This window comes from Anoplopoma fimbria, unplaced genomic scaffold (genome assembly GCF_027596085.1).
Source record: "Anoplopoma fimbria isolate UVic2021 breed Golden Eagle Sablefish unplaced genomic scaffold, Afim_UVic_2022 Un_contig_9756_pilon_pilon, whole genome shotgun sequence".
Lineage (NCBI taxonomy): Eukaryota > Metazoa > Chordata > Actinopteri > Perciformes > Anoplopomatidae > Anoplopoma > Anoplopoma fimbria.
Window position 1 is genome coordinate 1 of NW_026554148.1, and position 15,442 is coordinate 15,442.

The 15,442-nt window shown below is 43.4% G+C and overlaps 1 pseudogene; it reads right to left on the minus strand.

Moving 5' to 3' along the window:
- Positions 1–5,534: 5,534 nt before the first annotated feature.
- Positions 5,535–14,495, minus strand: LOC129117009 (tumor necrosis factor alpha-induced protein 2-like; annotated as a pseudogene).
- Between the last annotated feature and the right edge of the window lie 947 nt (positions 14,496–15,442).

Consider the following 15,442-nt stretch of genomic DNA (forward strand, 5'->3'; position numbering starts at 1 on the left):
AATGTAAATGTAATAATGTAATGTAAAATGTAATAATGTAATGTAATGTAATGTAATGTAATAATGTAATGTAATAATGTAATGTAATAATGTAATGTAATGTATGTAATGTAATAATGTAATAATGTAATGTAATAATGTAATGTAATGTAATAATGTAATAATGTAATAATGTAATGTAATGTAATAATGTAATGTAATGTAATAATGTAATAATGTAATGTAATAATGTAATGTAATGTAATAATGTAATGTAATAATGTAATGTAATGTAATGTAATAATGTAATGTAATAATGTAATGTAATGTAATAATGTAATAATGTAATAATGTAATGTAATGTAATGTAATGTAATAATGTAAATAATGTAATGTAATGTAATGTAATGTAATAATGTAATGTAATAATGTAATGTAATGTAATGTAATAATGTAATAATGTAATGTAATAATGTAATGTAATGTAATAATGTAATAATGTAATGTAATAATGTAATGTAATGTAATAATGTAATGTAATGTAATAATGTAATGTAATGTAATGTAATGTAATGTAATAATGTAATAATGTAATGTAATAATGTAATGTAATGTAATAATGTAATGTCATGTAATAATGTAATGTAATGTAATAATGTAATGTAATGTAATAATGTAATGTAATAATGTAATGTAATGTAATGTAATGTAATGTAATGTAATAATGTAATAATGTAATGTAATGTAATGTAATGTAATAATGTAATAATGTAATAATGTAATAATGTAATGTAATAATAATAATGTAATAATGTAATGTAATAATAATGTAATAATGTAATGTAATAATGTAATAATGTAATGTAATAATGTAATGTAATGTAATGTAATAATGTAATGTAATAATGTAATGTCATGTAATAATGTAATGTAATAATGTAATGTAATGTAATAATGTAATGTCATGTAATAATGTAATGTAATAATGTAATGTAATGTAATGTAATAATGTAATGTAATAATGTAATAATGTAATATAATGTAATGTAATAATGTAATGTAATAATGTAATGTAATGTAATAATGTAATAATGTAATGTAATGTAATGTAATGTAATAATGTAATAATGTAATGTAATGTAATGTAATGTAATGTAATGTAATAATGTAATGTAATGTAATGTAATAATGTAATGTAATGTAATAATGTAATGTAATGTAATAATGTAATGTAATAATGTAATGTAATGTAATGTAATGTAATGTAATAATGTAATGTAATGTAATGTAATGTAATGTAATAATGTAATGTAATAATGTAATGTAATGTAATAATGTAATGTAATAATGTAATGTAATGTAATAATGTAATAATGTAATGTAATGTAATGTAATGTAATGTAATAATGTAATGTAATGTAATGTAATAATGTAATGTAATAATGTAATGTAATGTAATGTAATAATGTAATGTAATGTAATAATGTAATAATGTAATAATGTAATGTAATAATGTAATAATGTAATAATGTAATAATGTAATGTAATGTAATAATGTAATGTAATGTAATGTACTTGTGGCAGTGGTTCATGGGAACAGTGCCGTGGTGAGGTCAATCAACACAGCTGTAATGTGGTGATAATGATGCCAAACCTACTTAAGCAGGAGCATATAATATATATATATATATATATATATATATATATACATATCCTTAAGCAGGAGCAGACTGGAGTTCTGGAGGAACAGTCACACACGAGGACTGAGACGGGAGTAAAGCCGTCAGAGAGGTGTTGTTCCGGGGACGGTGGACCGAGAGCAGCGGAGCGACGACGGTCCGCATGTTGTGTTTATTGTGAAATAAATAAATATACCTTTGTGGAACTGACCCGCTGAAGCCGTACCTGTGTTGGGAGAACCTACGGTAGTCGAGAGGCGGCTACACTGGCGCCTGAAGACCTCAACACGGGGAGGACGGAGCAGAGACACAGCCGGTGGCGGCGTTGGCCCAGAGGCTGGGGGAGACGCGGCCATGCACCAGCAACAGGCGGAGGTGACCCGGCGGCAGATGGAGGCTCCACAGCCAGGCGGAGAGGCAGACCCGGGTCCTGGAGAGCCTGCTGGCCCGGTCGGGGCGGCGGCTCCACCCCCTCCATCACCCTGCTGTCAGGGGAGGACAAACTGCTCCCCCTGCTGTCAGGGGGAGGACAAACTGCTCCCCCTGCTGTCAGGGGAGGACAAACTGCTCCCCCTGCTGTCAGGGGAGGACAAACTGCTCCCCCTGCTGTCAGGGAGGACAAACTGCTCCCCCTGCTGTCAGGGGAGGACAAACTGCTCCCCCTGCTGTCAGGGGAGGACAAACTGCTCCCCCTGCTGTCAGGGGAGGACAAACTGCGGCGCTCGGCCTGCCAGCGGCCTCACGGGGACACTTCCAGGACATAAAGAAAGCCGTCCTTGATAGGACGGGTTTCTCCCCGAGGACCCGGAACCGTCGACGGTCCGGGGTTACGACATGGACACCCACCGACCGTCCTCGTGTATGCCCAGAGGCTGAGGGACTAACAGGTGGCTACAGCCAGGGAGTCTGCTGGGGAGCAGAAGATGCTGGGGAGGATCACTATTGAACAGTTTGTGGAGGGCCTCCCGACTGGGACGTCGGAATGGGTGCGGTGCCACCGACCTGGGGACTTGGGGGCAGCCATTATCCTCGCGGAGGATCACCTCGCCGTCCACCCCGGGGACAGGGAGCAGAGGGGTGGACATCAGCGCCTGTCCGACCGACTCCTGCTCCTCGCAGGAAGTTCCTCACCTCAGCCTCCCTCCATCGCCCCCACAAGCTCACTCATTTCAACCTGGCAATAACCCTCCCTCTGTTTCCTCCCATCGCCAGGCTCCAGCTGCTACAGGCGCTGTTCCCATGAACCACTCCCACACCTCTCTCATGAACCACTCCCTCTCATGAACCACTCCCACACCTCTCCCATGAACCACTCCCACACCTCTCTCATGAACCACTCCCACACCCTCTCCCACTGAACCACTCTCATGAACCCTCCCTCCCATGAACCACTCCCACACCTCTCTCATGAACCACTCCCACACCTCTCCCATGAACCACTCCCACACCTCTCTCATGAACCACTCCCACACCTCTCTCATGAACCACTCCCACACCTCTCCCATGAACCACTCCCCTCCTCATGAACCACTCCCACACTCTCATGAACCACTCCCATGAACCACTCCCACACCTCTCTCATGAACCACTCCCACACCTCTCTCATGAACCACTCCCTCTCATGAACCACTCCCACACCTCTCCCATGAACCACTCCCACACCTCTCCCATGAACCACTCCCACACCTCTCCCATGAACCACTCCCACACCTCTCTCATGAACCACTCCCACACCTCTCTCATGAACCACTCCCACACCTCTCTCATGAACCACTCCCACACCTCTCTCCCCCTGCTGCTGAGTGCAGACCACGCCCACAACATTGAAAATACACACAACAGAATCTCCCGTTTCTTCTTTAAATGTTGTCAAAGCCTCCAGGAGATGAGCTGTCATATTTCAGATGTCTGTAAATTAAACAAGAATTAAAAACATATTCACTGTTGAACGTCTGTTCACCGGTGACCATAGTCATGTTTAAACGTGAAGATGCTCGCTGGCATATTACACATTATAATACTTTATATTGTTTATAAGTTGCCAAACAACAATGTTCTGACCGTCTTATTGTTTGTACATTAATTTATTTTACTCACTTCCTCCCATTTAAACTGTGTACATTTACACTGTGTACATTTAAACTGTGTACATTTACACTGTGTACATTTACACTGTGTACATTTAAACTGTGTACATTTACACTGTGTACATTTAAACTGTGTACATTTACACTGTGTACATTTAAACTGTGTACATTTACACTGTGTACATTTAAACTGTGTACATTTACACTGTGTACATTTAAACTGTGTACATTTACACTGTCGGAAACGGAAACCAGAGGAAGCGGAGGCTAAACTCGTGGTCGGGGACAAAAGGCTCAGGTGGCTAACTGAGGCAAAGGCAAGGTAGGAATCCGGTGGTCGGGGACAGAAGGCTGAGTCGTTGACCGGGGCACAGGCAAGGCAGGGAAGTCCAGACAAGCAGGCAGGGTCGGCAACGGGAAGGCAGTCCACGGGAAATTGCATAAATTCAACCAATGATCTGGCAGCGAGTGTGTGACTGACTGGGGTTTAAACACTGCAGGGTGTAGGTGCAGCAGAGTGAGCAGGTGAGAGGGATGGTGCTGGTGAGGTGGGCGTGGCAGACAGGTGCACTGCATGAGGCTGATTAGGTGAGTGAGGGAGAGTGACAGGAGTATGGAGCTACTGACAGTATAATAATAATAATAATAATAATCAATCCTTTATTAGTCCCACAATGGGGAAATTATTTCTCTGCATTTAACCATCCCGGAGGAGCAGTGGGCTGCAATGAAGCGCCGGGGAGCAACTTTGGGTTAGGTGTCTCGCTCAAGGACACCTCGGCATGTTGCCGGTAGAGGGGTTTGAACCACCAACCTTGTGGTTACGGGACAAGCGCTCTACCTCATGTGCCACAGCCGCCACAGTATGGAGGAAGAACTGTGACAAGTCTTATGTCAACAGCTAATATTGAATGTCATTATCTCGCTTCTCTATGTTCCTGTGCACTGTGCATAATAGCGATAATGCCTTAGTTCGCCTGTGTTCTGAAGGATTGATGTATAGTCAGACGTGCTTTTAACCAATAGTTTCTCATGTACACAACTAATGTAAATATGTTGACGTATAACAGACGTCTTTTTTCTAATATGTAATGATACCGTTGCTGATTGTATGGGTGTTGCTACTTGTATACAAGAGCTATGTGAAGTTCGAGATGGTCTGAGAGAATGTGAGTTTGAGGAGACTGACCAGGATCAGTCTCCTAGTGAGCATGTGATTATGTTTGTTTCTTCCTACTGTACAATATATGTGCGAATAAATTATTATTATTATTAGAACATATTAGAACATATTAGTGCAGTTCCTCTACATATGATTATTTTACTCTTGAGGATAATAGTGTTCGTTAATATGAACAACATAACGGATGTGTAGTATAATGAGTGTGTGTGTGTGACTGGTTTCATTGTTTCCATGGTGATGTAGCAGCTGATAAAGGCCCGTCAGTGGAGTCTGGTGACGCTCCACATCATTTGTCTCAGATGTTCTGCTCTGACCTGCAGAACAAACAGCTGGTTCTGACTCTAGAACAGAACAGTTCTCTACCACGTTCTCTACCAGAGAAGCTTCTTACAAAAGGACCTGAAGAGGACCCAGCTTGGAACCCTGAGGAACTCCACATCAGACTGGAGTCTAAAGGAGCTGCTTCTTCTTCTCTCTTCAGCTCTCCGTCCTTCATCATGTCACATGACCTTCAGAGTTAAATGTCCTGATCACATGACGACAGAAACAAGATGGATTCATATGAACCAGTCTGAACCTTCTACTTCACCGACATTCTGAAACTAGTTAGGGCTTCAGCCCCATCTGACTGATCTTTTGATTGATCCATTTCACTTTGACCCTGGAGAAGAACGGAGGACTCTCATTGGTGGAGACAACGAGTAGGCGGTTCTCCTCCACGCTCCGCCTGATGGAGCGAACGTCAGCCGCCGATAGGCCGGTTTTCAGAGAAAGCAGCGCTGACACATGAACATCACTGAGGAGAAACAGAGGGGGGGGGATCAATAAAACACCTTATTGATTAATACAGAAACAAAATCTCTTTATGGGGAACAACAACGTGTTTATAAAGTGTTTATCAATATAATGTTTAGAGATAAAGTGTTTATCAATATAATGTTCAGAGATAAAGTGTTTATTAATATATAGTATATTATATCAGTCAGACAGGCAGTTTCTCTCTGATGCTGCAGGTTTTCTTATGAACACGAGTCCTCTCAGTGTTTTTCTTTTTTCTTCACACACCTGTGACACCTGACACCAAACCAGCCACACCTGCATCTCCTATGGCAACCAGGTGTTTGTCATCCAGCTGATCCAGGTCACAGCTCCAGTATTTGAATATGAGAACATCAACTGACCTATTTAAACCGCACAGAACACACGGCTCTTTCTTCAGCTCAGGTGTGCTCAGGTGAGTTCAGGTGTGCTCAGGTGAGCTCAGGTGTGCTCAGGTGAGTTCAGGAACACCTGATGTTTAGTTTTTACATGTCCTGTTTGTCCCCTGACTTCCTGTCTGAGACTCTTAGTTATTAAAAAGTAAATGAGGTGAGAAGCTGCTTTTGCTGATGTCATCGATAATAAAAAGTAAACGAAACAAAATCTTTTCTGTCTTTTCCTGTTTTGTTCTTTGGCTCTCTCAGAATCCGAATCAGAAAAGATTCCCGGTTTGTTTGCAGATACCAGAACAATAAACACAGTTCAAAAGCAAACATACATGATTAGAGGTACAAGTACACACTCTCTGGTAGTCTCTGTGTACCTGAGGTCTGGGAACCTTCTGGTCAGACTCACGAGCTCCAGCTGAACACTTTCAGGATCCTGAAGACGGAGAACCTCAGCGAGGCTGCAGAGAACCTCACTGAGCCAGAGGGACTCAGAGCAGCCCTGAGGACACAGACAAGGTACTGTTAGAGTACTACTACAGTACTACTACAGTACTACTACAGTACTACTATAGTACTACTACAGTACCACTACAGCCCTGAGGACACAGACAAGGTACTGTTAGAGTACTACTAGAGTACTACTACAGTACTACTACAGTACTACTACAGTACCACTACAGCCCTGAGGACACAGACAAGGTACTGTGAGACAGGCTGAAGGTTTTCATGTGACGGGTCCCAGAGTTTCTGCTGGGAACCAGGAGACCTGGATCAGGACAGACCAGGAGACCTGGATCAGGACAGACCAAGACCTGAGGTGGACTCTCACCCCCTCGCTGAAGAAGTCAGTGATCTTCTGGACGTCTTCCTTCATCCTCTGAGCTCCGCCCACCTGCTGCTCTCTGCTCCTCATCCTGGTCTTCATCATCCTCTTTACATACTGAAGAACCAGGTCCTGATGGAGGACACACAGCAGGGACTGCAGAGAGACAGGTAGTCAGTCAGACAGACAGGTAAACAGACAGACAGATGGAAAGACAGACAGCTAAACAGACAGACAGGTGGTCAGTCAGACAGACAGGTGGACAGGCAGACAGGTAATCCTTTTCACCTGTCTGCAGGCTGGTTTTAGGTCAGTCAGGTGGATCAGCTGCTGGTTCAGGTAGTCCAGCAGAGAGTCAACAACAGGAAGTGACCCGTCCAACCAGACAGAGGTCCACAGCTGACTGAAAGACACCTGAACACATCGTCAGTTAGTGGTTATTGGTCATGAGATGTGATTGATTGGTTCATGTGATTCCGGGAAAATGTTGTGCAACAGAAAGGAGACGTTTGGTCGTCAACTGGCGAACAACCTGAATGTGTTCTACTGCAGGTTCCACAAGTCCACCTTCACCCCCCCCCCCAACTGCAAGAAAAAAAATCGAAGTCAAATTCCTTGTATGCGTACGCATACTTGGCAAATAGAGCTGATTCTGATTCTATCTCAGACTGAAACCAGGAGAAGAACTGGTCCTGAAGGAGACGCTGGAGCTCCAGTTGGTCCTCCTGAAACTCTGAGTGTTTCTGTGAAACATCTGGAGTCTCACCAGCTTTAACTCTGGAGATGAATTCCAGCTTTGTGAAGGTTCAGCAACACAAAGTCCCTCAGACCATATTTACACCCTGAATGCCGTCATGGACCAACATCAACCAAAACAACTTCTACATCTCTGGTGTCTCAGAGGTTTAAAAAAGGTCAAACATTATTCAATTAAATCAATGAAACAATGGAACCGTCAACATAAGGACCAGATGTTTGTCTCAGAGTGAGAGTGAAGTCCCTTTCCAGTCCACATCCACATTAACTAGAGGAACCAGAAGCAGCTGGTCTCAAAGCTCCACTCACAGATCAGGTTCTACTCTATGCTGTTGATCTGCTTCTGTTGGCTCCTACAGGACAGGACTACCGCAGAACCTGGACCTGCTGTGTTGAGGAAAATCTACCGAATATACAACTTTATACAACTTTATATAACGTGTTATGTTGAACCCCAATAACTTGTTTGATAAGATCATCTGTGGGAATGAGGGAGACAAGCGATTCCCATAAACAAGTGCCAAAGTCGTGCCAGGAGGGGTTGGGAGGTGAGAGTGACATTAGTCCTGTCGTTTAGGTTATCACAACCTGACATTTAATGAAGGAAAACAGTACGTGAGTGAAAGGCCAGATGTGCTTTGTCATGGTCCAATCGACGAGACGTGATTGGCTGAAAGTGATGGAAGGGGGGCGAGATTAAAGCTATATAAGAGATCATGTAAGGACTAACGTGTTGAATTTTGTTGCAAACTCATCCTTAATAAAATATTCCCGCTGGTTGTAAACTCCAAGAACTTCGTCTCTTCAATGGTTTTCTGCCTCAACAGCTGCAGAACAGCTATACCTGGACCTGCTGAAGTACAGCCAGACCTGGACCTGCTGCGGTACAGCCAGACCTGCTGAAGTACAGCCAGACCTGGACCTGCTGTGGTACAGCCAGACCTGCTGAAGTACAGCCAGACCTGGACCTGCTGCGGTACAGCCAGACCTGCTGAAGTACAGCCAGACCTGGACCTGCTGTGGTACAGCCAGACCTGCTGAAGTACAGCCAGACCTGGACCTGCTGTGGTACAGCCAGACCTGGACCTGCTGCGGTAAACTCTCAGGGAAACTCATGTAGCTTCACATGAAGAACACCAAGCAGAGAAATAAACATAATATGGTGACGGAGGATCGAAGCTCTAAATGAACGGAGAGAGAAAGAATGCAGCTCATTCTATGCAAAAAAGGTCACATTAACATTTTGATCTGTCACAGAACCAATCCTCCTCTGCGGATCCTCCTCTACGCATCCTACTCTGCGGATCCTCCTCTACCGATCCTCCTCTACGGATCCTCTTCTACGGATCCTCCTCTACCGATCCTCTTCTACGGATCTTCCGCTACCAATCCTCCTCTACCGATCCTCCTCTACCAATCCTTCTGAACAGGTCCTCCTCTATGGATCCTCCTCTACAGATCCTCCTCTACCGATCCTCCTCTACGGATCCTCTTCTACCGATCCTCCTCTACCAATCCTTCTGAACAGGTCCTCCTCTATGGATCCTCCTCTACGGATCCTCCTCTACCAATCCTCCTCTACAGATCCTCCTTTACCGATCCTCCTCTACCGATCCTCCTCTACCAATCCTCCTCTACAGATCCTCCTTTACCGATCCTCCTCTACCGATCCTCCTCTGCGGATCCTCCTCTACGGATCCTCCTCTACTGATCTTCCTCTACCAATCTTCCTCTACCGATCCTCCTCTACCGATCTTCCTCTACCGATCCTCCTCTACGGATCCTCCTCTACCGATCCTCCTCTACGGATCCTCTTCTACGGATCTTCCTCTACCAATCCTCCTCTACCGATCCTCCTCTACCAATCCTTCTGAACAGGTCCTCCTCTACGGATCCTCCTCTACGGATCCTCCTCTGCAGATCCTCCTCTACGGATCTTCCTCTACCGATCTTCCTCTACCGATCTCCTCTACAGATCCTCCTCTACCGATGCTCCTCTATGGTCCTGAGCGTTGGGATCCTCTTTCTTACCAGCATTTGGCCCGTTTGAACAAACACACAGTCTAATTTTGCATTTAGAGTCAAAGGTCATGGCTTTTAAAGCAAAGAGGAATCAAAGCTTCACTTTTGATGTATTTGTACCTTCAGCTGGATGTGGATAGGACAGGTGAAACACCTGTACCCACAATCCTTCAGGGCCGACAGACTGTCCAGACAGCTTTGTCTCTGCGGCTCCGACAGACTTCCAGTTTGACTTGTGATGTAATCCCTGAGGACAGTCACAGAGAACCAATGAAAGAGCAGGAAAACAGCGTCCAATCAGAGTCCACATTCCCACCAACTGCCTCATCTAGCAGTGACTTCCTACACTTCCAAGAATGCTTCAGGTCGTACCTGAGCTGCTGCTCACAGACCAGCTGAGCTTTGATCATCGAGCCAGCGTTGCCGTGGTTTCCCTTCACAAACTCCTCCACACACGTCTTATAGCTGAAACACAGAGTGTATTAATGTAACGACACACCTGTATGAGCCCTGTTAGTACCCTAACCTCACACCTGTATGATCCCTGTTAGTACCCTAACCTCACACCTGTATGATCCCGATATTACTCTAACCTCACACCTGTATGATCCCTGTTAGTACTCTAACCTCACACCTGTATGAGCCCTGTTAGTACTCTAACCTCACACCTGTATGATCCCTGTTAGTACTCTAACCTCACACCTGTATGATCCCCGATATTACTCTAACCTCACACCTGTATGATCCCCGATATTACTCTAACCTCACACCTGTATGAGCCCTGTTAGTACCCTAACCTCACACCTGTATGATCCCTGTTAGTACTCTAACCTCACACCTGGATCAACGAGCCCCATAAGTATTCTACCTGCTGAGGAAGCCGTCCAGGTGAGCGGTGATCCTCTGAGCTTTGCTCTGCTCTCTGATCACACAGTTGAAGTCGCTCAGGGAGCTGTTCATCACCTGGACACACAAACACAGAGACATGTCCAGGTAAACCTGCAACACTACCTGGATGTGTCACACCTGTGTCTCACCTGTATGACATCCATAGCCAGTGGACTGAAGCAGTACTGGTCTATGAGTTCAGGTTTCTGGCCGCTCAGCCAGCTCTCCTCTTCTTTTTCAGAGCTGCGTTCAGCCACAGCTTCACTTTGTCCTGAAGGAAGGAAACACACTTCAACTCCTTTCAGTGTGAACACTTCAACAGACACTTCTACTCCTTTCACTGTGAATACTTCCACTGGCTTTACTTTATTTGACCAACACTTTCACTTTACTCACAGACGACATTTAAAGATAAACTTAAGATAAACTAACTTTTTAAAAACTTTATGACAACATAACAACAATCTGAGAAACAACAAGTGTTAAAGTAAAGTAACACTAAATAACATTACAGGACTCCCTGACTGGGACCAGGACCCATCGGTCTGCTGGTCTGTACCTCAGTGTGGGTCAGGTACTGGTCCTCCAGGCGGTTAAGGTGGTCCTGCATCAGCAGAGAACCCAGACAGGCCGTCTTGATCTTTCCCTGCAGTTCTTCATGGTTTAATATTTCACTGCAGGAGGAAACAAACTCCCCTGAGATGTCACAGCTAAACTGGCCCCAGATCAGTGGATCTCTGATGAAATTAAGTTTTATTATTGAGTTATTAGAAAAGGTCTGTATAGTATAACGATAAAGGTTGACTGTAGTACATATTCTGTACATATAATACATATATATGACATTATATACTTTATTATGTATTATTACCATGTCTATTGTACCTATCGTACTCTTACCTGTATACATGTTCTCATGGTGAAGAATTGAATCTCCATAATGTCTCTTATTTAAACGATTTATCCTCAGAGATCAATAAAGTCTGGTCTCATAATATTATATCAGCTGCATTCATCCCTTTCTTTATTGTCTAAATTATCAAATGTGAGTCAGTTATAAGATGAAAATATAAACATGGTAAAAGAAGAATCAGGAGGCTGAACCAGATTCTCAAACATCCAAACCTGAAGATGTTTGAGGGTCCAGATGTGAAACTGATTTAGTTCTTTAATCCGTCCAGCTGAGACCCTGAAGACTCTGAATGATCGCTGATCCGGTCGGTGTTACAGATTCAGTTATACAGGAGGTGAAGATGTGATGGACTCACTGTGGATAATAGTGGTTGATCCAGAGGAGCAGGTAGCAGCAGTTGTCTATTTCCACACCCGGAGCAGCGAGTTCAGTCAGCCGAGCAGAGAAGTTCTGGTGGAAGAGTCCGGCGTACAGGTTCAGGATGTCCATCTGTGGAGGGTAACAGTCCTGAACCGTCCTCACCACCGTCAGCAGGTCCTCCTTCATACGCTTCCCCATCGACACACCTGCACAGGTGTATTAGTAACGGTTCCCCATACGACACACCTGTACAGGTGGTTTAGTAACATAGGTTCTCCATAAGACACACCTGTACAGGTGGTTTAGTAACATAGGTTGTCCATACGACACACCTGCACAGGTGTATTAGTAACATAGGTTCTCCATAAGACACACCTGTACAAGTGGTTTAGTAACATAGGTTCTCCATAAGACACACCTGTACAGGTGGTTTAGTAACATAGGTTGTCCATACGACACACCTGCACAGGTGTATTAGTAACATAGGTTCTCCATAAGACACACCTGTACAAGTGGTTTAGTAACATAGGTTCTCCATAAAACACACCTGCAGGTTGATGACTCACCTGTCTCTTCAGAGGAGAGGACAGTTCTTCAGGTTCTCTGCAGTCATCCTCAGCAGCCTTCATCAGTCTGGACTCCACCAGGTGATGCAGCAGAGTGTTGTGAGTCCTGAGACACTTCTGAGGACGCCACACTGGGACCCGTTCCTCAAGACAACCTGTCCAGAGCCGGTCCTGCATCTCCTGCTGCTGGATGGAGGCCACAGCACTCCTCAGGACCTTCAACTGCCCTGAGGAGGAGGAGGAGGAGGCGGTGGAGGAGGAGGAGGCGATGGTGGTAAAGGTGGAGGAGGTGGAGGTGGTGAAGGTGTTGTCAACGGCCATCCACATCTGTAGTCTCAGAGCCTCAAAGTCTTTCTGCAGCTGGTCCTCCTCCTCTTCACTGGGGGAGTCCTGACTGAACAGCTGCTCCTCCCTGATGATCAGCCTCCTGCCGACCTCCTCCAACTGCTCCTCCTCCTGCTCAGGAACCTCCTCAGAGAACAACTCATCCTCTGCAACAAACAGAACATTCTTGTGTTATTATGAATGAGTTCCTTCAGGACCTCAAACTCTGACAACACAAAGCTAGTACGCTAGTAAAGGAACAGCTCCTTCCTATCTCACCCCCCCACCACTCCTCTCTGCTGCCTCGGGGTGACTGGTTGCCCCGTCGCTCAGAGGTCCCTGCAGCCGATCCACCCGGTCACAGCTTCTTCCTGTCCTGACCCCTCAGTGGAGGAATGAACTCCCCACTGACCTCAGGACAGCAGAGTCACTGCCCATCTTTAACCTCACCTCTTCAAGAAGTACTACCTGATAAAGAAGTACTACCTGATAAAGAAGTACTACCTGATAAAGAAGTACTACCTGATAAAGAAGGACTACCCTGATAAAGAAGTACTACTGATAAAGAAGTACTACCTGATAAAGAAGTACTACTGATAAAGAAGTACTACCTGATAAAGAAGCACTACCTGATAAAGAAGTACTACTGATAAAGAAGTACTACCTGATAAAGAAGTACTACCTGATAAAGAAGTACTACCTGATAAAGAAGTACTACCTGATAAAGAAGCACTACCTGATAAAGAAGTACTACTGATAAAGAAGTACTACCTGATAAAGAAGTACTACCCTGATAAAGAAGTACTACCCTGAGCCTTCCTCTGAGCACTTATTGTATTCATATTAGTTTGTTTCTGTACTTTTGCTCTGGTTTCTGCTCTTAGATGCTTGTTTAAGAAAGGAGATGCACTGATGACTTCTGGTGACTAGTAGTTCTCTTGAATACCTATGTTGAATACACTTCCTGTAAGTCGCTTTGGATAAAAGCGTCTGCTAAATGACTGTAATGTAATGTCATGTAATGTAAATGTGCACAGAAAGGGTACTTCAGGACCCTTAGGACCCTTCAGGACCTGTGAGCCTACAGGACACTAAGGTCAAACTGATGGTTCTGTTGGTTCCGACCTGATTGTGTTATATCTAAGGTTTTGTTGGTTCTGACCTAATGGTGTTCTATCTAAGGTTCTCTTGGTTCCAACCTGATTGTGTTATATCTAAGGTTCTGTTGGTTCTCACCTAATGGTGTTCTATCTAAGGTTCTGTTGGTTCTGACCTGATTGTGTTCTATCTAAGGTTCTGTTGGTTCTGACTTAATGATGTTCTATCTAAGCTTCTGTTTGTTCCGACCTGATTGTGTTCTATCTAAGGTTCTCTTGGTTCCAACCTGATTGTGTTCTATCTAAGGTCTGTTGGTTCTCTCCTAATGGTGTTCTATCTAAGGTTCTGTTGGTTCTGACCTGATTGTGTTCTATCTAAGGTTCTGTTGGTTCTGACCTGATTGTGTTCTATCTGAGGTTCTGTTGGTTCTGACTTAATGGTGTTCTATGTGGGGTTCTGTTGGTTCTGGCCTGATGGTGTTCTATGTGGGGTTCTGTTGGTTCTGACCTTTAGTCTCAGTGTGGTTCTTTTGTCTGCGGTTCTTCCAGATCTTTGCAGGGTTCTTCAGTTTGGAGAACATCCTCCTCTCTCCTTCTTGTTTCTCCTCTCCTCAATAGAACATCAAAAAACGTCAATAAAATCGATAAAACATAATTAAAACATAAATAAATCAATCAATAAAACATGAAATAAAACAATCGATAAAACATATATAAAACAAAATTAAAACATCAATAAAACATAATTTAAACATAATTAAAACATAAATAAAACATAATTAAAACATAAATAAAACATAATTAAAACATAAATAAAACATAAATAAAACATAATTAAAGCATAAATAAAACTTAATTAAAACATATATTAAACGTTCCGTTGAACAGAACCTCGTCTTTAAACCTGTTCTACATGTTGAACCAGGTCCAATGACATGGATCAGGTTTCCTGCAGTGTCACACTACAGATCAATAATTAAAACCAGATATGTAGTAGCATCATCATTCAGGAAGGAAATTAAGTGATGTTTTCAATGTTTCAACGGATCAATAATCTGATTGATAAGCGTCTGAATCATCCTCTCAGAATAAAAATACGACTCGCTCAGCTAGAAAATCATAAAGCAGCTGATTCTTACCTTCATTCACCAGAGTCTGATTCTGAGAGGAAGGGGAGGAAGGGAGGAGCCAACTGTCTGTCTGTCTGTCTGTCTGATTCTGAGAGAAGGGAGGAAGGGAGGAGCCAACTGTCTGTCTGTCTGTCTGTCTGCCTGTCTGTCTGTCTGTCTGCCTGTCTGTCTGCCCGTCTCTCTCTAACTGTCTGTCTGTCTGTCTGTCTGTCTAACTGTCTGAATAGTCTGGTGCTTAAGAGTGACTAGTCGGCTCATTAGTTACTTTACAGATTCAGATTATTGTTCATCTAATAAATGTTGATGTATTATTATTGATTATACAACCAGCAGAATATAAAGTTATTAAATGAGCTGCAACATTACAGTGACATTAATGTAATAATATAATATTACTCTGAATAATGTGTATTTTTGGTACTTTAAG